We start from the raw sequence: 26462 nt of genomic DNA on the forward strand, positions 1-26462 counted from the left end.
TATAGAACCTTTAGAAAAGACAGAGATTTTAAATGAGACACTAAAATCAGTCTCTCTTTATAAAAGGGAGATAATTATTATAAACATATAAACATGGTGGTTTGTTATTTTTTTTCACTTGAACTTCACTTTTCACTTGTTCACGTGTATGAACATGTATTTTATGCCCAAGTACTACATATGCAGTTTATGATGTTCATGTTCTAAAATTATTTTAATACTTTCATAATATTCAGCCAAAAGATGACATTAAATGAACTTAATTACCCATGGTTTCTCTTCTCCACATATATTATATGGTCACACATTTTTTATTTGATTATCTTTTCCTAGTAACCTGAAATTATTAAGTTGATCTTTCCTGTCAATCATTCAATTTTCCATGATGCCAAATCTATTCTCTTCTGTCTCTATTGTAAGTTGTAAAATTTTGATTGCATTTAATTTACTTTATAGTTTCATATTCATTTGCTCAATCCTCTCTTCTTGAGATAATTACTTTGAGTATCAATTTTCTTATCCTTGAGTTCTGGAGTCTTACTTTCTTAATTCCAGGTTTATTTTCTAGAAGGTATTTCTTCTTAAGGTTCATTAAAGACATCAAGTAATCTTATAAATTTTACTATGCTTCTAGGAATAAATAATTTTCAAGCAGAACTCTTCCCCTTGGTATTTTTCTTTTCTTTATTTTTTTATTTTTTTTATTTTTATTTTTTATTATTTAATATATGAAATTTACTGTCAAATTGGTTTCCATACAACACCCAGTGCTCATCCCAAAAGGTGCCCTCCTCAATACCCATCACCCACCCTGCCCTCCCTCCCACCCCCCATCAACCCTCAGTTTGTTCTCAGTTTTTAACAGTCTCTTATGCTTTGGCTCTCTCCCACTCTAACCTCTTTTTTTTTTTTTTCCTTCCCCTCCCCCATGGGTTTCTGTTAAGTTTCTCAGGATCCACATAAGAGTGAAACCATATGGTATCTGTCTTTCTCTGTATGGCTTATTTCACTTAGCATCACACTCTCCAGTTCCATCCATGTTGCTACAAAAGGCCATATTTCATTTTTTCTCATTGCCACGTAGTATTCCATTGTGTATATAAACCACAATTTCTTTATCCATTCATCAGTTGATGGACATTTAGGCTCTTTCCATAATTTGGCTATTGTTGAGAGTGCCGCTATAAACATTGGGGTACAGGTGCCCCTATGCATCAGTACTCCTGTATCCCTTGGATAAATTCCTAGCAGTGCTATTGCTGGGTCATAGCGTAGGTCTATTTTTAATTTTCTGAGGAACCTCCACACTGCTTTCCAGAGCGGCTGCACCAATTTGCATTCCCACCAACAGTGCAAGAGGGTTCCTGTTTCTCCACATCCTCTCCAGCATCTATAGTCTCCTGATTTCTTCATTTTGGCCACTCTGACTGGCGTGAGGTGATATCTGAGTGTGGTTTTGATTTGTATTTCCCTGATAAGGAGCGACGTTGAACATCTTTTCATGTGCCTGTTGGCCATCCGGATGTCTTCTTTAGAGAAGTGTCTATTCATGTTTTCTGCCCATTTCTTCACTGGGTTATTTGTTTTTCGGGTGTGGAGTTTGATGAGCTCTTTATAGATTTTGGATACTAGCCCTTTGTCCGATATGTCATTTGCAAATATCTTTTCCCATTCCGTTGGTTGCCTTTTAGTTTTGTTGGTTGTTTCCTTTGCTGTGCAGAAGCTTTTTATCTTCATAAGGTCCCAGTAATTCACTTTTGCTTTTAATTCCCTTGCCTTTGGGGATGTGCCGAGTAAGAGATTGCTATGGCTGAGGTCAGAGAGGTCTTTTCCTGCTTTCTCCTCTAAGGTTTTGATGGTTTCCTGTCTCACATTCAGGTCCTTTATCCATTTTGAGTTTATTTTTGTGAATGGTGTGAGAAAGTGGTCTAGTTTCAACCTTCTGCATGTTGCTGTCCAGTTCTCCCAGCACCATTTGTTAAAGAGACTGTCTTTTTTCCATTGGATGTTCTTTCCTGCTTTGTCAAAGATGAGTTGGCCATACGTTTGTGGGTCTAGTTCTGGGGTTTCTATTCTATTCCATTGGTCTATGTGTCTGTTTTTATGCCAATACCATGCTGACTTGATGATGACAGCTTTGTAGTAGAGGCTAAAGTCTGGGATTGTGATGCCTCCTGCTTTGGTCTTCTTCTTCAAAATTACTTTGGCTATTCGGGGCCTTTTGTGGTTCCATATGAATTTTAGGATTGCTTGCTCTAGTTTCGAGAAGAATGCTGGTGCAATTTTGATTGGGATTGCATTGAATGTGTAGATAGCTTTGGGTAGTATTGACATTTTGACAATATTTATTCTTCCAATCCATGAGCAGGGAATGTCTTTCCATTTCTTTATATCTTCTTCAATTACCTGCATAAGCTTTCTATAGTTTTCAGCATACAGATCTTTTACATCTTTGGTTAGATTTATTCCTAGGTATTTTATGCTTCTTGGTGCAATTGTGAATGGGATCAGTTTCTTCATTTGTCTTTCTGTTGCTTCATTGTTAGTGTATAAGAATGCAACTGATTTCTGCACATTGATTTTGTATCCTGTAACTTTGCTGAATTCATGTATCAGTTCTAGCAGACTTTTGGTGGAGTCTATCGGATTTTCCATGTATAATATCATGTCATCTGCAAAAAGCGAAAGCTTGACTTCGTCTTTGCCAATTTTGATGCCTTTGATTTCCTTTTGTTGTCTGATTGCTGATGCTAGAACTTCCAGCACTATATTAAACAACAGCGGTGACAGTGGGCATCCCTGTCGTGTTCCTGATCTCAGGGAAAAAGCTCTCAGTTTTTCCCCGTTGAGGATGATGTTAGCTGTGGGCTTTTCATAAATGGCCTTTATGATCTTTAAGTATGTTCCTTCTATCCCGACTTTCTCAAGGGTTTTTATTAAGAAAGGGTGCTGGATTTTGTCAAAGGCCTTTTCTGCATCGATTGACAGGATCATATGGTTCTTCTCTTTTTTTTTTGTTAATGTGATGTATCACGTTGATCGATTTGCGAATGTTGAACCAGCCCTGCATCCCAGGAATGAATCCCACTTGATCATGGTGAATAATTCTTTTTATATGCTGTTGAATTCGATTTGCTAGTATCTTATTAAGAATTTTTGCATCCATATTCATCAGGGATATTGGCCTGTAGTTCTCTTTTTTTACTGGGTCTCTGTCTGGTTTAGGAATCAAAGTAATACTGGCTTCATAGAATGAGTCTGGAAGTTTTCCTTCCCTTTCTTGGAATAGCTTGAGAAGGATAGGTATTATCTCTGCTTTAAATGTCTGGTAGAACTCCCCTGGGAAGCCATCTGGTCCTGGACTCTTATTTGTTGGGAGATTTTTGATAACCGATTCAATTTCTTCGCTGGTTATGGGTCTGTTCAAGCTTTCTATTTCCTCCTGATTGAGTTTTGGAAGAGTGTGGGTGTTTAGGAATTTGTCCATTTCTTCCAGGTTGTCCAATTTGCTGGCATATAATTTTTCATAGTATTCCCTGATAATTGTTTGTATCTCTGAGGGATTGGTTGTAATCATTCCATTTTCATTCATGATTTTATCTATTTGGGTCATCTCCCTTTTCTTTTTGAGAAGCCTGGCTAGAGGTTTGTCAATTTTGTTTATTTTTTCAAAAAACCAACTCTTGGTTTCGTTGATCTGCTCTACAGTTTTTTTAGATTCTATATTGTTTATTTCTGCTCTGATCTTTATTATTTCTCTTCTTCTGCTGGGTTTAGGCTGCCTTTGCTGTTCTGCTTCTATTTGCTTTAGGTGTGCTGTTAGATTTTGTATTTGGGATTTTTCTTGTTTCTTGAGATAGGCCTGGATTGCAATGTATTTTCCTCTCAGGACTGCCTTCGCTGCATCCCAAAGCGTTTGGATTGTTGTATTTTCATTTTCGTTTGTTTCCATGTATATTTTAATTTCTTCTCTAATTGCCTGGTTGACCCACTCATTCGTTAGTAGGGTGTTCTTTAACCTCCATGCTTTTGGAGGTTTTCCAGACTTTTTCCTGTGGTTGATTTCAAGCTTCATAGCATTGTGGTCTGAAAGTATGCATGGTATAATTTCAATTCTTGTAAACTTACGAAGGGCTGTTTTGTGACCCAGTATATGATCTATCTTGGAGAATGTTCCATGTGCACTCGAGAAGAAAGTATATTCTGTTGCTTTGGGATGCAGAGTTCTAAATATATCTGTCAAGTCCATCTGATCCAATGTATCATTCAGGGCCCTTGTTTCTTTATTGACTGTGTGTCTAGATGATCTATCCATTTCTGTAAGTGGGGTGTTAAAGTCCCCTGCAATGACCACATTCTTATCAATAAGGTTGCTTATGTTTATGAGTAATTGTTTTATATATCTGGGGGCTCGGGTATTTGGTGCATAGACATTTATAATAGTTAGCTCTTCCTGGTGGATAGACCCTGTGATTATTATATAATGCCCTTCTTCATCTCTTGTTACAGCCTTTAATTTAAAGTCTAGTTTGTCTGATATAAGTATGGCTACTCCAGCTTTCTTTTGGCTTCCAGGAGCATGATAAATAGTTCTCCATCCCCTCACTCTCAATCTAAAGGTGTCCTCAGATCTAAAATGAGTCTCTTGTAGACAGCAAATAGATGGGTCTTGTTTTTGTATCCATTCTGATACCCTATGTCTTTTAGTTGGCGCATTTAATCCATTTACATTCAGTGTTATTATAGAAAGATATGGGTTTAGAGTCATTGTGATGTCTGTATGTTTTATGCTTGTAGTGATGTCTCTGGTACTTTGTCTCACAGGATCCCCCTTAGGATCTCTTGTAGGGCTGGTTTCGTGGTGACAAATTCCTTCAGTTTTTGTTTGTTTGGGAAGACCTTTATCTCTCCTTCTATTCTAAATGACAGACTTGCTGGATAAAGGATTCTCGGCTGCATATTTTTTCTGTTTAGCACACTGTAGATATCGTGCCAAGCCTTTCTGGCCTGCCAAGTTTCAAAGGAGAGATCAGTCACGAGTCTTATAGGTCTCCCTTTATAAGTGAGGGCACGTTTATCCCTTGCTGCTTTCAGAATTTTCTCTTTATCCTTGTATTTTGCCAGTTTCACTATGATATGTCGTGCAGAAGATCGATTCAAGTTACGTCTGAAGGGAGTTCTCTGTGCCTCTTGGATTTCAATGCCTTTTTCCTTCCCCAGTTCAGGGAAGTTCTCAGCTATAATTTGTTCAAGTACCCCTTCAGCACCTTTCCCTCTCTCTTCCTCCTCTGGGATACCAATTATGCGTATATTATTTTTTTTTAGTGTATCACTTAGTTCTCTAATTTTCCCCTCATACTCCTGGATTTTTTTATCTCTCTTTCTTTCAGCTTCCTCTTTCTCCATAACTTTATCTTCTAGTTCACCTATTCTCTCCTCTGCCTCTTCAAGCCGAGCCATCGTGGTTTCCATTTTGTTTTGCATTTCGTTTAAAGCGTTTTTCAACTCCTCGTGACTGTTCCTTAGTCCCTCGATCTTTGTGGCAAGAGATTCTCTGCTGTCCTGTATACTGTTTTCAAGCCCAGCGATTAATTTTATGACTATTATTCTAAATTCACTTTCTGTTATATTATTTAAATCCTTTTTGATCAGTTCATTAGCTGTTGTTATTTCCTGGAGATTCTTCTGAGGGGAATTCTTCCGTTTGGTCATTTTGGAGAGTCCCTTGCGTGGTGAGGACCTGCAGTGCACTTCCCCTGTGCTGTGGTGTATAACTGGAGTTAGTGGGCGGGGCCGCAGTCCGACCCGATGTCTGCCCCCAGCCCACTGCTGGGGCCACAGTCAGACTGGTGTGTGCCTTCTCTTCCCCTCTCCTAGGGGCGGGATTCACTGTGGGGTGGCGTGTCCCGTCTGGGCTACTTGCACACTGCCAGGCTTGTGTTGCTGGGGATCTGGCGTATTAGCTGGGGTGGGTAGGCAAGGTGCACGGGGGCAGGAGGGGCAGGCTTAGCTCGCTTCTCCTTAGGTGATCCACTTCAGGAGGAGCCCTGTGGCAGCGGGAGGGAGTCAGATCCGCTGCCGGAGGTTTGGCTCCGCAGAAGCACGGAGTTGGGTGTTTGCGCTGCGCGAGCAAGTTCCCTGGCAGGAACTGGTTCCCTTTGGGATTTTGGCTGGGGGATGGGCGGGGGAGATGGCGCTGGCGCCTTTGTTCCCCGCCAAGCTGAGCTCTGCCGTCCGGGGCTCAGCAGCTCTCCCTCCCTTTGTCCTCCAGCCTTCCCGCTTTCCGAGCAGAGCTGTTAACTTATGACCTCCCAGACGCTAAGTCGCGCTTGCTGTCGGAACACAGTCCGTCCGGCCCCTCCGCTTTTGCCAGCCAGACTCGGGGGCTCCGCTTGGCCGGCCAGCGAGCCGCCCCTCCGCCCCGGCTCCCTCCCGCCAGTCCGTGGAGCGCGCACCGCCTCGCCGCCCTTCCTACCCTCTTCCGTGGGCCTCTAGTCTGCGCTTGACTCCGGAGACTCCCTTCTGCTAATCCTCTGGCGGTTTTCTGGGTTCTTTAGGCAGGTGTAGGTGGAATCTAAGTGATCGGCAGGACGCGTTGTGAGCCCCGCGTCCTCCTACGCCGCCATCTTCTGGAACCTCTCGGTATTTTTCTTTTCTAAAAATATTTCCACAGGATGGGTGTTACTAATCTTATTTTTACCTTTGCTTAAGGTGAAATGAAGACATTTATCCAAACTCCATGTTGCCTTTGGACAATCCCATTACTTTTCCACTTGTCTACATTTCTTCCTTACTGGATGGCTGTCAAATGACCTTATCATATCATAGTCCACAAATTGGTTACTTCTCAACCCGTTTTCAGGGTCACTGGAGATTGATCTAGCATGATTCTGCTGTTCAGAAGTGAAATTATTTCCTTCTCCCATTACTTGGTTTTATGACACTCTGAGATAATTGAATGCCCAAAACATATGTCCCTATTATGTAGTATCTCTAAAGCTCTTCTTGTCTTTGCTGTCCACAAAAATGATTCTCATACGGGGCTTAGTGCTCACAGTGTAAAAATTTCCACTGACTGACCATTCAATGCTACTTCATAGTTGATTGTAATTTTCACTCCTTGAATGAATATGGAATGTAGATGGGAGGGATCAAGCATTATTCAGGCTATTATATAATACAGTGTGTCCATAGAAGTCATTCAGATTTACTAAATTAATTAGAATAGCTACTTTATGAAATTTTGGTCTAGAGTATTGCCATTTGTGTTGAATACTTTTTGAGCAGCCACTACGTATAGGGTGCTAGTCCCATACAAGCTGGTCTCAGTTTTAAAGTCAAAATCAGTAATGTAATAATATTTGTTGAATCACCTATTTATTTTATGTATTAGGCCTATGGCTGAATGTGCTTCAGAACCACAGTTTAATATATCCCCTTCCTCACTGACCTAAAGGAAATCTGGAGGTCTGCTTTTCATTACTGAGCTGCTGTTTGCCTATGCACTGAGGAAGGATGTGGCATTTATGTAAAGTGACAAAGCTACATGATAGTACCATTATACTGCCCAGTGAGCTGTGGCACTAGCCACTGCCAACCAGACAACTAATTACTATATGCATGTGGGGAACTGCAGAACACTCATTTCAGAGATTGCTTGGAAAGAAAAATAAATTATAGAATACAGTTTATATTGAAAATCATTTGATGTAGTTAGAAAATAAATTTAACTGCATTTCAGAGTGACTGGATTTTGAGTATAAAACATAAGACCAACCCGTTATGCAGTGTATTTATTTTAAGTTGTTTAAACAAAACAGCTTTTGATAACAAAAAATAGATTACAAAAAGAACATTTTTTTCCTCTTAAATAGAACCAAGTGTCAACAAATTTGTGATATTGGGAATTAATTTTACCTTTAATAGAACTTATTCTCTCATCTGTTATCTTATTTCCTATTCCTTTAAACAATTCAAATACTTCTTAAAATAATTTGGAATTTTTGGTAAATCTCTTTTATTTCATCTTTTATCTATTATTAACTGAAATAAAATCATGAAAATGTTATGAAGTGGTGGTGTTTAAATTCATCAAAAGTCTAAAATTAATTAAATTTTTCAATTAATATCTAAATTGTTTTACATTGGCAAAAACTATTCTCTGTAGAACCTGTCCTTAAGAAAAAAAAATTAAAAAAATAAAAAAAGAAAAGAACTTGTCCTAAAATATTCCACTATGACTATACTGAACATTAGCAGAAATTTAATCAGTGCTTTTTATTATTGTCATTGGTTGGTGATATCAAATTCAAAAATCCAAATGCACACCACAAATTCCACAAAAGCTAGTAACTTATTCATATTTCCCCCAAACAGTAATCTATCTATAAGCAATTTCTCTGAGATAGTTCAAAAACAGAGATGTAACTCTTGGTATGAGTAATGTCAGTGCAATTAATTAATACTATAAATTTTCCCATTGTTTAAAACACTAGCAGTTTTTATGAACTCAACAAGGCTTTGCTAGACCCCTATTTTTGTGCCACATTCTGTGCTGTATAGAAAATAACTTCATGTCCATGTTAATTTTGAACACTCACAAGTTTTAAATTTCCCAATATTGAGAGGTAAGAGATATGTTTCTTTAGAAAATCAGTTTTAAATATGAATTAATGTGAGCCTTCACTTCCTTTTGCTTCATTTATATATGACTCCTATTAATAAGATGATGTTGGAAAATGGCACAAGTTACATGTTAGGTGTTTTTGTTGGTAAGCAACAGACATCTCTGGCAAAATTTAAAAAAAAAGGTTAATTGATGAGAAGGATACAGGATAGACTTGAAGAGAAGTCTAGAGAGTTGGGTTTAGAAAATAAAAAATCAGGAATAATATCTCAGTAACAGGAACTGAGTGACAATCTAGGATGACCCAATTAGAATGAATTAATTTCATCTATTTCTTCCATCTTTGAAGCACCCAGTTCAAGATCCAAAGTTGTAGGTGACAGAATCACATTGGCTAAGCTTAGTTCTTTTAGTTTGGCTACTGAGCTGTTGAATGGAAAGATGTAGTAGGAAACCTCAGGTACCCCGGTTAGATGGCAGGTGCCAGAATTTACAATCCCATTTTAACAGCATACAGTGGAGGAGGGTTAATTCATCAGAAGAAAACTGGGGATGCTATTTATTAAGTGGAGGAATGGGAAATGAATTGCTAAAAGTTATTTAAAACAAGGCACCTGGGTGGTTCAATCCATTAAGCACTCTACTCTTGATTTTGGCTCAGGTCATTATCTCACAGTTCATGAGTTCCAGTCCTGCACTGGGCTCTGTGCTGACAGCAGGGAGCCTGCTTTAGATTCTGTCTCTCCCCCTCTTTCTGCCCCTCCCTGACTTATGTTCTCTCTGTCTCTCTCTCTCTCAAAATAAATAAACATTTAAAGAGAATAAAAGTAATTACAAACATTAATTATGGTTCCTTAACTTTTCTCATATATAAACACATATATAAACACACTCCATATATAACCCTCATATATAAACACACTCCAAGCACATAAATGTATGGCATACCCAAAGCTCTAATGAAATGCTTAACTATCTTCCAAGAGAAATGAACTTCTAACCTAGAAAGCTCTTGAGTATGTAAGTGTCAATGCCTATATGTGATCATCAAGTAACTATTTAATTTTTTTTAAACGTTTATTTATTTTTGAGACAGAGAGAGACAGAGCATGAACAGGGGAGGGGCAGAGAGAGAGGGAGACACAGAATCAGAAGCAGGCTCCAGGCTCTGAGCCATCAGCCCAGAGCCCGATGCGGGGCTCGAACTCACGGACCGTGAGATCGTGACCTAAGCCGAAGTCGGATGCTTAACCGACTGAGCCACCCAGGCGCCCTTCAAGTAACTATTTAAATAGAGGTGCCAACATCAAGCAAACATTAACTTCACAATAACTGAAATTAAATTGACTATTGACAACCTCAAACATTAAAATGGCTCACTTTTTGATATGGTAATGTTAACATATCAAAATAGCCAATAGATAGTAGTTTGTGACTGTAGGATTCTGAAAGTACTGACACATGATTTTTAAAGAGGACATTATATGCAGAAAACAAGATCACCAAATAAATGAACAGTTTCTGTGGTTTCTGAAGTGTGCAAGCTACTTGACAGAGATCCTTTGACAAAGTACATCTATCACTGTACATGTAAATGATGACAGGTTAATGCAGAAGGAAGGTTGGAAAGAAATTAGGTTAAAGAGGGAAACAAAGTTAAAGCTCTAGGAACAAACAATTTTTTTCTTTGATTTTCTTATTAAAGAGACTCTGGGAACTTCAAGAAACTAATCAAAGAAACAACTAATAGTTATGAAAGCAGAACTAAAGGGGTAATGTTCTGAAGACATGTGTATAAATCATGCCAGAAGTAGTTTTTTTCTTTGAATTCATTAAGTCCTAGGTTCAGTCCTGGAGATGAGCTCTCTTGGATGGCAAAGCATCTAATGAATGAAAAAGTAGGCACTTGAATGGGACTAAGTGCCTTTGTCCAAAGCTCCAGTCACTGAAGGACAGGTCAGAATTATTATTGCATGTTTGCATATTTGTAAGAGGTCACAAAGAGTTTGGTTTTTTCAAACACAGAGATTTAAATTTACAGTTTTAAAGTAGGAAAAACAGAGGCACTAACTTGCTACAATGGAACACAAGTTTGGGAAAAGAGTTGCTACTATTATTTTCACGGTTCTCTGTTTCCTCAAATCATCTAATGATGACTAATTATGAGACACTCAGCATAATGCAAAATCTAACATGATTAAAATTCTTATTTATGAAAAGAGATGGCATGTCATTGGCATTTTTACATAAGCTTTAATGAATAGTCATAAATATTTTTCTTCAAATAAAATACTTATGATTATTTCAGGTAAATGATCTATCACAGATCAGTAAAAGCAGAAACTACTATTCTGGAAGGGCTCTGTTTGAATTATAAAGACAACATCTATAAATGGCTATAGTTTTGACTAGATTCTACAATGAAACATGTTGGCATAGACTATCTCACTAGAGAGAGAAAATTAATCAGGAAAACTGGTTTCGAAAAGGCTTGGATATTTTTGACATTCAAGTACATTTTCGTTCGGTAAACGCTTATTTTTTCATGCATTGATTCCATGATGCGGAAGTACCTAGTGGTTCAGTGACAGGTAGACCTATTAAAATCTAAAAAGGATGGCTCCCTTGCATTTCTTCATAGAGAATAAGACAAAAAGAAGAAGACAATGAATACTAAAAGTTGAAAACTGGGAAAGGCGAATTTTAGATATTTTAAGTATTTAGGTCAGTTCGTTAGAGTATCTTTAGAGACTTTTTTTTAAAGTTTATTTATATATTTTGAGAGGGGAAGAGTGTGTGAGCAGAGGAGGGTCAGAGAGAGAGGGAGACAGAGAATCCCAAGCAGGCTCCACACTTTCGAACTCAATTAGATCATGACCTGAGCCGAAATCAAGAATCAGGCACTTAAGAGCAGGTGCTCCCTACAGACTTTTTTTTTTTTTTTATTATTTCACCAATAAAATAAAGTGATTGCAATTCATAAATATGATATCTTAGTGAAAGCCTACTCATACTCTTTTTCTTGGATTTCCTAGGAAGTACAAAAAAATTAGGAAATAATGAATCCATGCCCAAAGGATATCATCATCCTTTTGTTACAAAATTAGTATAGAAGAGGCTTTAATTTCCAATCCAGAAACACTTAGAAACTCTTAAGTAATAGATGCTTAGGATACTGGACAAATTGTTATTCAAACAGCAGATTCTTAATTTCCTTGTGTAATAATGCATTGAAAACAGGATAAATTCATCAGAAATATACAAACAAAAAATCCATAAAAAATAAGTTTCTTTTAGTTAGGTATATACTAAGTTGAAAGGATCTTGATAATTTTTCCTTAAAACTCGAGTTTTAATTGCCTTATCCCCAGGGCAGCCATAAACTTGAGAAGTGACAATTTATATGGATTTTATGAGCCTGTTTACTCTGTTATTCATGAAAAAAAGTTACTTTGGCAACTGCTGTGCCTCATGTTACTTATACTACCTATGAATTAACTAGTATATTCTTAAAGAAACAAAAAGAGTTTGTGTTAATAAAGCAGTATATTAGCAACATATGTTTGAAATCCATATCATCTCACAATTATTTTAACAGTTAATTTAGATAAATACATTCTGCTAAAGGACACTTGAGAGAAGGTTGTGGTCCTTGGGAAGCTCATATGCTCTAATTTGATTTGCTTGCCCAGTCAACATTTATAGAACGTTCAACCCATAATAGAATAGGTACTGGCTTACAAAAGATTAAAAACAGCTGTTCTCACCTGAAATGATTGCCTTTCATTCTAAAGGAAACATTTCAAATCATTCTCCAGCTGAGAATAATAGTGACTTTTTTTAATTCCTGAAAATCTATAACTTCCTATTGAGTAAGTTACACATCAGATTTATGTTCCAAGTTAAAGACGAAATTGGATTTAAATCAAAAATGCATATATATATATATATATATATATATATATATATATATATGATTTACCATGTCACAAGCTGGTGATAACTTTTTCAAACTAATTGTTGACCCTTTGATTCTAGTAACATTTGTTGGGCATTGCAAAAACTGCAAAAAGGTTTTTTTTGGCTTCTGACATGACAAAGTTTGAGCAATATACAATGGTACAAAGATCATGATAATGCAACGTGATCTTTGCTTGAGAGAAAAAACTACGTTTAAATTCTGGATCTGCTGCCTCCAGCTATTTGAACTGGGGGGGGGGTGGCACCTCAGTTACCTAAGAGTTTCTTCACATTTATAGTGATAATGATAATAAATGAATCATTGTCTTACAGTCTTATGGTCACTGTAAGGACTAAATAACGGTAACATGTAATATAGTGAAGTAGCAATTAAAATTGTATTATTATTGATACTTAAAAGTCCACCAGAATGGGTAAGCACCCAGAGAATAGGGATAGTAGCCCAATGTTACTGAGAGTGTGGTCCAGAGGGCAACAATATCAGTATCACTTGGTCCATGCTCCAGACTCATTGGTACAGAATTTCTGTATGAGACGCAGGAATCTGTGTTTGAACATGGTTGCTATTTAATTTTATGCATGCTAAATTTTGAAAAGCACTGCTCTGGTCTGCTCTCAGGTTTATTTCCAGTGTTCAGAACTAACAATAAATAATTGCTCAATTAATATTTGTTTAAATATTTTAATTTTTTTTCCTTAAGCCATCTTTTTTGATTGCTTTCCCAATGCTTTTGGGAAGCACCCTCTGATGAGAGTTGGCAATTTTGTTTCCTTTGGCCAAAAAGAAGAAGAAGAAGAAGAAGAAGAAGAAGAAGAAGAAGAAGGAGGAACCAAAATTATATTTGCAGATATTTTGCATAGTTGGAAATTCCCTTTGGGATGACAATCATAGTGGTGTCTGCATCATAGGGCGGTTGTGAAGATACTGGGAAATTCATGTAAAGCATTCAGCAAAATTCCTGCTATTATATTGTGTGCACACAAATAACACCTCATCATGGTTTGTTGGTCATTTTTTCCTAACTGAGCTAAAAAAACTAAATTTTATTAGGAAAATACATGTATAGAAACTGAACAAAAGGAATTCATTTCACAAGAATGAAATAGAATTATTTCCTTTCTTTATTATTCCTTTGTCTGAATTCTCCTTTTTGATTGAACATACAGTATTGATCATGATTTTAAAAACCTCCTTACTATATTAAATGATAGGACAGTCTGAGCTGTATTTAATGCTTTTATTATACCATAGGAGAGGGTTAAAAATAAGGAATAGTAACTTCAGCAAACTACTAAAATCATATGGCTTCACTCATATGAGGACTTTAAGAGACAAAACAGATGAACATAAGGGAAGGGAAACAAAAATAATATAAAAAAAGGGAGGGGGACAAAACAGAAGAGACTCATAAATATGGAGAACAAACTGAGGGTTACGGGAGGGGTTGTGGGGGGGGTGGTCTAAACGGGTAAGGGGCACTAAGGAATCTACTCCTGAAATCATTGTTGCACTATATGCTAACTAATTTGGATGTAAATTTTAAAAAAATAAAAAAAAAGCAAGTTAACATTTAAAAAAAAAGACATTCATCTGAATATTTTCAATGCTCTGTAAAGGACATTTTAAAATATGGGGTGAATATGTATGTGTGTACATGTATGTATATCCGTATTATCACACTACCCACAAATGTGTACTGGTACAATTTAAATACCAGAAACAGCACTGCTACTGGTGATGGGATTTGTCAAAATGGTTGACCTGTCCATGGGATAGCACCAAAAAATCAAGCACAACTTCTGATGTACTCAGCAGTTACTTCCCGAAATTCTCAGAATATATTAAAACTGGGCCCCCCAAAAAGGTTTTGTTTCATATGTTGCACAGGGGGGTTGTGGGAAGGGGGATGGGCTAAATGGGTAAGGGGCATTAAGGAATCTATTCCTGAAATCATTGTTTCACTATATGCTAATTAATTTGGATGTAAATTTTAAAAAATAAAAACTAAAATTAAAAAAAAAAGAAATGGAATCTTTGGAAAGGAAAGTCTTAGGAAGTTTAAATGAAATAATAATCATGAAAATGAAGAGTATGTTACCCATTCTGTAAATATTTGATTCTCTCAACTAATTATGTCTCTAATGAAATACATGTTCATTAGCAAAGCATTAAGACTTTGAGTTTGTTTTGGTCATCAGTAAGGTATGGATGCCATGCAGTTGATGACTTCCTACTGAAATAAGAAATAGGATAATGTGCAGTTATGTCTGCAGTTACAAAAATGGCGAGAAGCTTCTTGTAGCTGAAAAAGGTTTTCCCCTGAAAAATACACTTCTAAAAGCTTCAAAGAATGTTAAAGATTTTCAAATAAGCTATAAATGGACATCTGCAGTCTATGCTGTACTTCAATAAGATGAGAATGGTTGTCATGTCAAATCTCTACAGGCTGTCTTTGCTCATGTTTTCCTGGTTGAGAAAATCCACTCAAGCAGAATGAAACCTAACCTTTAATATTACATTCTGTAGAACAGGCCCCAGTGACACGTAAGAGGATCTTATCACTGGATCTCAATGGATTTGGTTTAAAACAGCTTCTTTTCTGCAAGACAGATATCAGATGGGAGTTCTCTTCAAGAGAAAGAGCCCATTTCCTCTTCATAGTATGATCTGAGAAATGAAAAGTTGTTCAAAAATAATCACAAAAAAGTAGATAAGGATATTAGCATCACAAAATACTTCATGCAATATGCAAGGCCCAAAAATCTGTATTGATCTGTGAACAAAATATATATTTGAAAGATGTCCTACTCTATTTAAGGTTGTAACTAGTAAGCTATAAAACTCGCAAGCCACCAAAAGTTTATAAATCTAGTGTAAATGCAATGTAAAAATACATATGTATAGAAAATTCAATGAGCTGAATAGTTAAAATTAAGTATTGTAAAATTAAACTAAGGCTGACCTCAAACATAGCAAAGTATATTTAAATTGATAATGAGTTAAATTTATTAATATGATTTCTATTCACTTTTTAGTCATTTGCTTTCTACTTTAATTCCCCTGCAAATCAAGGTGGAAGTTGTTAAGTCCTGAGAGAAAATATAATTTCTTCTTTGACCAAAAATAAATAGATGTAAACTTAGTATTAAATCAAAGTTTTAGAACTTTAATAAAAAATTATTGACTATGTACTACAGTAATGTCTCATCAAAATATGTAAATTTTAGCAGAAATTATTTTGGCTATTATTAACATTAATTAAAAATATTATCTTCTTAAAATGTGGAGTTTTGTGTTTGGAGATATCATGCTATGAAATTAAAATAGATCTTTGGGGATAAGATCTCTCTTTTGAGGGGCACCATATCTTCATAGAGAAGTAACATGGAGATATAATTAAACTGTTATTTTGATGCCTGTAGACTTGAAAAACAAGGAAATTAAATTTTATAACTTACTTTGGTTCTTGAATGCACTGTCAATATTAAATGCATGAATAGGATATCTCGAAACTTAATTTTTTTTTAATTTTTTATTTATTTGGGGTGGGGGGAGACAGACTGTGAGCACGGGACGGGCAGAGAGAAAGGGAGACACAGATTCTGAAGCACGCTCCAGCCTCTGAGCTGTCCGCACAGAGCCCAATGCAGGCTTGAACCCATGAACCCCAAGATCGTGACCTGAGCTGAAGTGAGATGCTTAACTGACTGAGCTACCCAGGTACCCTGGATATTTCAAAACTTTTAAAAAGTTTAACAAATATTTACTTATATAGAACTTTATATAGAACTTTAAGCACTTTGAAAATATTAGATAATTTAATCCTGAAAATAACTATAAAAATAGATGTTACCGCAATCTCCATTTTTTGCTTAAGGGAGCAGCAGCACTGAGTGGCTAACTAACCTGCCCTAGGTCCAAAGTCAAGTTGCTGGTGTGAATCCATGCAATGTGCCGCCAGGGTGTGTGCCTTTAACCACCATGATAGCTGCTACCTCAGTGTGGCCTCAGGCAGCAATTCGTTTGTTAAAATTAACTTTTCTTAAAGAATACACTTTACTTGAATAAGGTAAAATTTAGGGATTTTCAGAAATATTTGTCCAGTTGACAAATTTTCTTTTTCAAAAGCAGCATATTATCTGTCCTGTCCTAAACTCAGGGTTAAAATGAGCATGTTGGTAACAATTAAAAATAAAGTTTATAGAAAGAGGAAGTAAAAGTTCGATCAACACTGAAACCAAGGAATAATTTCCCCATACAGAATACAGGTCCCAGGTTTCATGGGTTCTAATTTCATATTTGTGACTGAAATATGAATTTTGAAGTAAAAATCTATGTGGAGTTTTACCCACACTGTAATATAAAACCTTATTTACATGTATATACTTTTTAAATGTTCTTTTTAAAGACTGGTAACTGATCATGATGGATACTGGTAGAGGCCTGAATTCTTGTTTGTGTGAGGCAAAAGAATGAGGCTTCTCCTTCTGACAAGAATATCTGAGAAGAGTTTTAATTAAACACTTATTTTGGGACAGAGGAATTTTGTATTTATTTTTTTAATTTTTGTGAATCCTCTAAAAAGAAGTGTAGGGCTGAGGTCACATGTCAGGGAGAACATAGAAAAGGGCTGTTCAACTCAGTTTTTCACTGGGCAGCATGAGGGGGTGAAGTGGGTGAGGGACTGTGATGAGGTGCATTCATGGCCCCGGCTGCTGCTCAGCTCTGGGTGGTCACTGCATTGCATCAATGGGATCATGGAATTGGCAGAGATTTCAAATTTCAAGAGAAGTGTATGACTTCTGAGAATAGGTCATAAAATGTCATAAAAGTCATTGAGGTTTCCTCTTTGCTCTTCCTCTCATTTGCTCTGGAGGAAATCTGCTGTCATGTCATAGGAAGAGCTCCCTGTGGCAAGAACTGAGACCTCCTGCCCAAAGCCACTGGAATGAGCCATCTTGGAAGGGGATCCTCCAACACCAGTCAAGCCTTCGCATGACTGCAGCCATGGTCTATACATCTACTTGACTTTAACCTCAGGAGCAAGCCTGAGCCAGAAGCACTCAATTCCCAAATTCCTGAGCCACAGAAACTGTGAGATAATAAATGTTTATTGTTTTGAGAAGAAAAAAAAATTCAAAAGAGGTTGAAAGGCCAAGTTGTATCAAAAATAAGACAAATTTTAAATATGGTTACAGGCCAGTTTGTGACTTCATGTAAAATAAGACCTTTAAAAATCCTTTGTTGGGTGTTTGATGTGTACATATAATTAAGGGCGAGTAGAGGAGGAAACCTAGGAGAATAAACATCACCGATGAGAGAAGTAAAAGGATAACAAAGAAGAGTAGTACCTTGAGAGTAAGGAGAAGGAATATTTCTAAGCAGGGCCAGGTTGCTACACAAAAGCAATAAAGAGATCTTATAGATTCATTTCACAATGTCAAATTACTAGATTTGAAGATTAGAAAGTTCCCAATAGCCATACATATTCGGTAGAGAAATGAAAACAACAGCAACAATGCAAAACCAAACTTCTTAAACCTACAGTATATAAACAACCTGAAATTATATGCAAGGTAGATATTTTATTGAGTGATAAATAAAGACTAAAATAATATCCCCAAGAGCAAGGTAGATGCTTGCTTGAGGAAAAATTTCCTATGCTTATAAGTAATTTGGAAGGAGCCATAGAAAAGAAAGGGACTGGCAATAAAAGAGGGGGATTAATTTATGGAGAAATAGTCTTGGGAGATACAGAGAATGAGATCTTGATCACAGAAAGTGAGATAGCTTTGGAAACACACCAGAGAAAGTAATAAGTTTGACACATGATATTCTTTTCTGCTCTACTGCTAACTTCCTGAGGCAGGGTCCATGTCTCTCTTATTTGCTCCACACCATACTCTCAAGTGGGAGGCACAGAGATGGATCCAGGATTAAACGTTGGTGGGAATGATTACTTGGATTTGTTTAAGGTCACTTAAGAGTTTGCAACTGAAACAGCAAACAAGCAGTGCAAGGATAAGACTATTAAGGGGGTAGACACTACTTCCCAATGCCTCTGTTACACAAATTCATATAATCAGTCTATTTCCAAAGTTTCCTCAATTTGTCTTTTTAGCATAAGAAACTTGCCAGGTTATAATAGCTCCAATCTGCAAGATCACTGCATTTTCTTAAGTTTATTCATTTATTTTGAAAGAGATAGAGACAGCACAAGTAGGGGAGAGGCAGAGAGAGAGAAGGAGACAGAGAATCCCAAGCAGGCTCCACACTGTCAGCATGCGAGGCTTGAACTCATGAAACCGTGAGATCATGATGTGAGCTGAAAGCAAGAGTCAGAGGCTTAACTGAACCACCCAGCTGCCCCACCCCCCTTTTTAAAAATAAAGTAGGCTGTGGGCAGGGTAAAAAGTAAGTACATAGGTGGCATGATGTGTCAGCAACAAGAAACAACTCTTATCATGTAAGTAAATGCGCAATGAACCACGGTTATGTATTTTTGAGGGTTTTTCTTGTGTGTTACTGGGCTTATTCTACATTTGGGACTAATGCACTTTTGAAAAAAAAGAGTATAGTGAAGGGTTTTGAAGGTTCAGTTGAGATTGGAAGTCATATCTATTTAGAAGTACCAATCAGGAGGGTGTTCTTTTCTCTGCCAATGCTGACATTAGGCCTAGGATTTAACAAAGCAGATGATATGATTTAAAATTTGGTGAGAATACAGTTATAACAGCTAAGTAACTAGTGAGAAGAAAGTAAAATTCAGAGCAGGCTGATGGATTTGAAAAATAAGAAGCAGTCAAAGAAATTTATGTTGAGAAAAATAGAAGAACAAGTTCAGGGGCACCTGGGTGGCTCAGTTGGTTGAGCCTGCAGCTCTTGATTTCAGTTCAGGTCATGATCGCACAGCTTGTTGGTTCAAGCCCCATGTCAGGCTCCATACTGACAGAACAGAGCCTGCTTGGAATTCTCTCTCCTCTCCTCCTCTCCTCCTCTCCTCCTCTTCCACCTCTTCCTCCTCCTCCTCCTTCTTCTTCTCCTCCTCCTCCTCCTCCTTCTCCTCCTCTCTCTCTTTCTCTCTCTCTCTCTCTCTTTCTCTCTCAAAATGAATAACCTTTAAAAACATTTGGGAAAAAAAAGAAAGAAAAACAAGTTCAGTAGGTGCCATTGACAGAAAGGATATTCCCATCAGACACCAAACTCAGAAAGTGACATTGCTAATGGATCATATCCAGGCAGTGTACTAAAGGCCATATGTGGATTGGATTTTCCTTGCACTCCATCAGTAGTCTAATCACATAGTTATTGTTCTCATCTTATGGTTGGGGTAATGGAAGATGGAAGAATTTAAGTAACTTACAAAATAGCACATAGTAAGAAAAGTGTCAGAGCATGGATTAAACACTAGGCCATCTAGATTTTTAAACTCTTAATCACTTTAATACTATCATCTGAATTAAAATGTTTTTGTTTGACAAGAGGCAGCCACTGTAGAGGATCACTAGAGTGGAGTGTAGAAATGATCTTTTTTTTTTTTTTTTTTTTTTTAATTTTTTTTTCAACGTTTTTTATTTATTGTTGGGACAGAGAGAGACAGAGCATGAACGGGGGAGGGGCAGAGAGAGAGGGAGACACAGAATCGGAAACAGGCTCCAGGCTCCGAGCCATCAGCCCAGAGCCTGACGCGGGGCTCGAACTCACAGACCGCGAGATCGTGACCTGGCTGAAGTCGGACGCTTAACCGACTGCGCCACCCAGGCGCCCCTAGAAATGATCTTTGTAGATGAATTAATCAAGGTTGAGACTATCCATGTTGAACATGAGTAGTGACCAGAATGATGGCAAATGATATTACAAAGAAGACAATAGTGAGTTACATGCCTAGATACAGAGAATATGAACAGTGCTGAAATTTACAAACATTCATAAAGACAGGTAAAAGAGAATAGAATAATTGGAAAGTAAAGCCTTCAGAGAAGAAATTTGGTTTTAAAACAATAGTTTCAGAGAGTTAAATAGCAAACCAGACTCAATGTGAACATTTCATTCTACTTAACATGTTTGTATGATGAAGACTTGTAATGCATTAGTTATCTATTGTTGTGTAATTGCCACAAACCTGGCAGCTTAAGTGAAAAGCACACATTTATTTTCTCAAAGTTTTTTGTGTTTTTGTTGTTGTTGTTGTTGTTGTTGTTGTTGCTGTTTTATCTAGGCTCAGTTTTGCTGGGTTTTCTGTTTCAAGGTGTCCCACAATGCTGCCATCAAGATGCTGGTCAGGGCTGAGATCTCATCTGAAATGTCAAATGAGGAAAGATCCATTTCGAAGGTCACATGGTTGTTGGCAGGATTCAGTTATTTACTGGTTGTCAGACTAATGGCTTCCTCTTTTTGCTGGCTGTCAGTGTGCCTCTCTATAGAGAAACTCGCAACATGGCAGCTTGCTTCATAAAAGCCAGTAGGATACAGAATTTGTTAGCAAGATGGAAGTCAGAATCCTATATAATCCATTTATGTACATAATATCGCATCATCTTTGCTATATTCTGTTAGAAAGAGGTCACCCGTCCAGCCTACACTCAGAGTGTAGATTATATGAGAGTGGATTATATGAGAGTATGAATACAGATATTGGGTTTGTTGAGGACCATCTACCACATCTTTCTAATAATAATCCCCCATTTTGAATGATCTATTTTCTGCTCGCAGTAGGATAAAAAGGAGGGTAGGGAATGACTTTATAGACAGATAAGCCCTATCTGCAAAAGGAAGGTCACAAAATATGACTTCATGACTCCCAGCTAATGATTGTTGCCTCCCCTCAAATCCCACACATTTGTAGAAATGAAGGCTATTCTCTCAGGGAAATCTTACTTCTTGCTAACTTGATTCTTGGTTTGCCTTGTAATTTATTTCCTACTCTATTATTGATAAACTGTTTCATTCTCCCCTTTACTATGAGAAATTTTAATCCCAGATCAAAAACCTACTAGTTCCTTGGGAAATCACTTTTGATTCACAGTTCACATTACTGATTTCATCGATAATTATAACAACTCCAGAAATAGGGAAAATTCTCAAAAAGAAATTATCTAGCAAGTGTTCATTATGTCAAAATGCCTTAGATAAAGAACGCATTTTGTGTTGTATTGGAACAGCCACAAAAACCAAGAGCTATGAGTCCCAGTAGGTATAAGGTTTAATATGCTATGGTCAAAAAAAAAAAAAAAAAAGTACAGGTTTTAATACTTGACAGCATCTAAGGCCTTACACAGTTACCAATAATTTTACTAGAGGAGAATTTTCTGTGAAGCTAATGAAGCTTAAGTTTCAAGAACCTTCACTGGGGAATGGCCTCCTCTAGGGCTAGGGTAAACTACTCCAGAGACATGGCGGGGTGGAGGGGTGGAGATGCGGGAGTGGTGCAGGGGACAGCAGAAAGCAAAAGCCCAAGCTCTGTGCCAAAGATACAGAATGCTACCCTACCCTAGGTGTCACTTTCTGCACCCTGGTGATCTTAAGACTGCCATCCAGTATCTCCTTCTCCACCTGTCCCTACCAATTATCTGTCTTTGTGGATTCTGAAGGGTCACAGTTGGGATCCACCTTGGATCCCAAGGAGAGGGATGTGAGCAAAAGAAATCACTGTGCTAAGGCTCTATGTGAAGTGGCCTGGAAGGATCAACCCAGTGGTGGCAAGAATGGGGTTGTGTTGGGGAATGGGGCAGTAGGGAATGGTCAAGACAAACAAACTCTTCTGTAAGGACCACTAGAAACCATATCCACAAAACTTAATATTTTTTTTAATAAACCACACTTGACTGAGTAAACTTTCTATTGTGTCTACAGAAAATATTTAAAAATTGATGCATATGAAGAGACAGAGGGCATGCAGCCAAAGAGTTCAGATGTGTTAGACAGCTAATTAATATTAATAACAATACATTATATTTTGAATGTTGCAGTGTTTGTGATATTGCCAGTTTATATTTTAATTTGTTGGGATTTATAATCTCAAACAAAGTAGTGTTTACATTCATATCTTGTTCTCTATTTGTAGACTTGTAATTTTTTTTTCTGCAAAGAGTGTCCTAAACAATATAAGCTTCTGCTCACACAAAACCTGGATCTACCCTGAAAACAGGGAAGTCTTTCATCACTGTGTTTGTGTGTCTCTGTGTGTGCTGTGTATATATACATGTATGCATAAATTGAGCCATTCATTCCTGGTAAAAATCATTTTATGATTTTGCTTCTTTGTCTCCTCTAATAGAATTATCATTCTGCCCATAGTTTCTGAATGAATATGCTCCCCTGAAGAAATGGAGTAGGTCTTAGATGCCTGGATTAGATTTATTAATTCACAAAGATTTTCAAGATAATACCTAGTCAGGAGGCTTATTTTTAAAACCTGTAAATGAGAAAGGAAAAATTGGCTTGTCATCCAAGTACAGGAGAAAATTAAGAGGTTCTTTTTTTCTTAGTAGGGATTTAGAGAACGTCTCCATAATCCCACTAGCATGGATCGCAAATGTAATCACCAATGAGAAAAAGGTTAAAGTCTCTGAAATGTTGGGCTATGCTGCTTTGGCAAACAAAGGCCTCATTATTCAGAGAGCAGAATGTGGCTTCTGGGTTTCTGTAAAATGGTGGCAGAGAAGCATTCTTACACTGGGGTCAAACTAGCATCAGTACTGCATAGCCAAAAAAACCCACAAACAATGATAGATATTGCCTTCAGAGAAAAGACTAAAATCTTCCTTCACATTCCTACTGGATATCTTACCTTACTTGATTCTGGCAGCCACTTCCAGCCAGGCTCACAGAGGTATAATTGATGTCTAGGGTGTGGATGGAACATAAGGTCTCCCTTAGTAAAATATGTTGTTTATAGTGCTCAAGAGAAACACCTTCATAATTCATTAGGCACTTCTGAGAATGGAAGCCATTAAGTTAGTCACAAAAGAGGACTCATGCAATCAAATGAGTTTGTTTTAACTATGTTTTTTTCTCCTCCTTCCAAGATTGGGGGCTGAAATTTCTAGAATGTCTGAAACATAAATATGTAACAGGACAAGAGGTGCATGTAAGATTAGTTAAAAAATAAGCAAAATAAAACAAATGCTACCATTAATTCTGATTTCGCTCTGATTTGGAAATGGTGGCTGGTACTTCAACAACAAAATCGAATTTCTCTAGTCTGGAAATTACAGGCGTTGAGCCTTAGATATAATGAGTCTTTGAGTCAATGCTGCACTTCTATGTTCTTAATAATCTACTTATAAGGCCCACTTAAGTTTCTCGAGAGTATGGTAGGTATTTCAAATTTTCATTCTTACCAAAAATCCCAGAAGAGTGCTGGGCGTATCTCCCTTAGATTTAACATTTTACTTTCACTTCACTTTCATTTAGAATACTGTTGATAGTTTTCTTACATAAGAGCCAAAAGATGAAAACTTTTGGAAAATAAAGATTCAGAAGGCAAATAGTAAAAGGCCAGTTTATTATGCATCTTAGCTGACATCTTAAAGGTTCAAAAGACTATTAACCACCTCCCAGGGATGATGCCACTAGACTAAGAGACAGTGGCTTACTGAGCTCAGCATCACACTGGTGACTGCATTGGAGGAGCTGCAATCCAGGAACGGGCAAGTCACCTACCTACCTGCTTGATGACTGTTCCCCCATCTGCAAAGTGGGGTCAATACTGCTGCAAACTGAGAGGTGAATCTATTAAATGTGATGGTAAAGCTCCTTGGAAATGTAAAGGTAATATGTAAATGCTGAAAGGCACAGGTGGTACACTAATGAATGCATATCATTTTTGAGTTGAAGGGGAAAGTATTTTAACCAAACACGTGACTGAATGGATTAAGCTCACCGCAGTAGGGTCTCAGCCATTAAACTGAACTGGAAATAGAAGAAAACCAAGAGTAAAAAGAAGGGAGAAGGAAGAAAGGGGAAGAAAGAGAGAGTTAGGGGTGATACCTAGGAATTGCATATAAAACATGCTGAATACACTGATGAGTCATATTGCTTTACACACACACCCCTTTTTTACTTTCTTATGGTGCTTATTTTTATTGACCATAATAGAAACCTATAAATTTTCTCACCTCCAAAATATTGTCTTCTAGAAAGACTTATATTTTTAATTCATCTCTTTGTGATCATTCCATTTAAAAATCTGCTTGGGGTGCCCAGGTGGCTCGGTTGTTTGAACGTCCAACTCTTGATTTTGGCTTGGGTCATGAACTAGGGTCGTGAGATCAAGCCCCAGGTCGCGCTCTGTGCTAACAGCATGGAGCCTGCTTAAGATCCTCTTTCTCTCTCTCTGTCACTCCCCCCCATGCACTCTCTTTCTCTTTCAAAATAGATAAATAAACTTAAAAAAAAGTAAAGTCTAACCTAGATAGACATATGTATAAAAAAATCTAAATGATACTGATTCCAACTTTAGTGGTTTGTTGCTTGACATTATGCTTAAGTTAAAACATGCGTATTATATTTTGTGTAAGAAATAAAGGAAAATAAGAACATAGGTGTGTATTTGCTTAGTTTGTTTATAAAAAAATGGATAAACTAGAAACTAATTAAATTCTGATTTTAAAGGGATTAGTGAGAACTAAATGAAGGGCGTAGGGATATAACAAGGCTTTTCTGCATAGACCTTTTAATATAATTTTTTCTGTTGAACCATTAATTAATAAATGAAAAAAAAAAAGAAAAGACATTCAATACAAACAGAAACAAATGAATTGTTCATCAAAATGACAAAATAATCCTCCAAGGATAAGAATTGATTCAAGGAACTTTTGAATTCGGTATTCGTACTATATACCCTTAATAGTCATAAACACATGTGTCATATATGCACAGAGGGAAACCTTAATCTTATTTATTATAGCTTCTTGCTCTTCTTAATAGTGAAATAGGTAGCAAATTTTTGTGTGTGTTGATGGATATATATATAAATGTATTGATGCTGAAGACTGCCAGAATTTTCATTTTGAGAAAAGAGAGATACAGATATGGAATAAAAAAAGTGAGGAAGAACCCTGTGTTACTCATTTTGAATTGAAAGTACATGTATGAAATCATTTCATATTAGCCATCCAATGAAAGGGATCAGAAGCAATGACACCTTCACAGTAATGGTCATAGCAAGCTTGCGATTTTTTTCCCCCTTAGTGGCAATCCCCAGTGAAAGAAACCAGAGTAGCTTAACAAATGGCTAATTCAACTTCTGAGACCTGGAATGCTCAGGGTAAACTTGGAACATCTTGTTTCAGAAAACAAGGAAGTTCTCAAACAATAATGAAGCTATGTCAAAATAATACCAAAACTATTTTCAAGAGCTTACATTGGTTAAATTTGGCACAATATATAATAAAAATATATAATGATGCTAATGGCTTCAAACACATTGAATTTTACATGTGTAAGTATGTATATAATGAAATTTTAGGAGAAAAACAGGTTCTAAAGACAATTATGTGCAAGGCTTCCAGTCTTTTATAATGCCTTTCTTCTTTCATTTCTGTTTCCTCCTCCTTTTCTTCTTTTTTTGGACTGTAAACCTTTGGTCCTTACCATAAAATAGTATCTTCTAAAATGTTAGTACCCTTATTGCTGCTCTCAGAATTATTTAAAAGATGACCTGGGGAGGGTACAATACTTAAACTAAAAGAAAGAATTTTTTTAATGGTGAACTACCTAAAATTATGTCTCTTAGTCCTTATCTTTACCTATATATTTGACTAAGATGTAGTCTTACTTACTCATTGTTTTTAAGTATATTTTCCCAAAGAGACTACAGTTTTTCAGAGCCAAACTTACCCTTTTACCTTT

This window comes from Panthera uncia, chromosome A2 (genome assembly GCF_023721935.1).
Source record: "Panthera uncia isolate 11264 chromosome A2, Puncia_PCG_1.0, whole genome shotgun sequence".
Taxonomy (NCBI): Eukaryota; Metazoa; Chordata; class Mammalia; order Carnivora; family Felidae; genus Panthera; species Panthera uncia.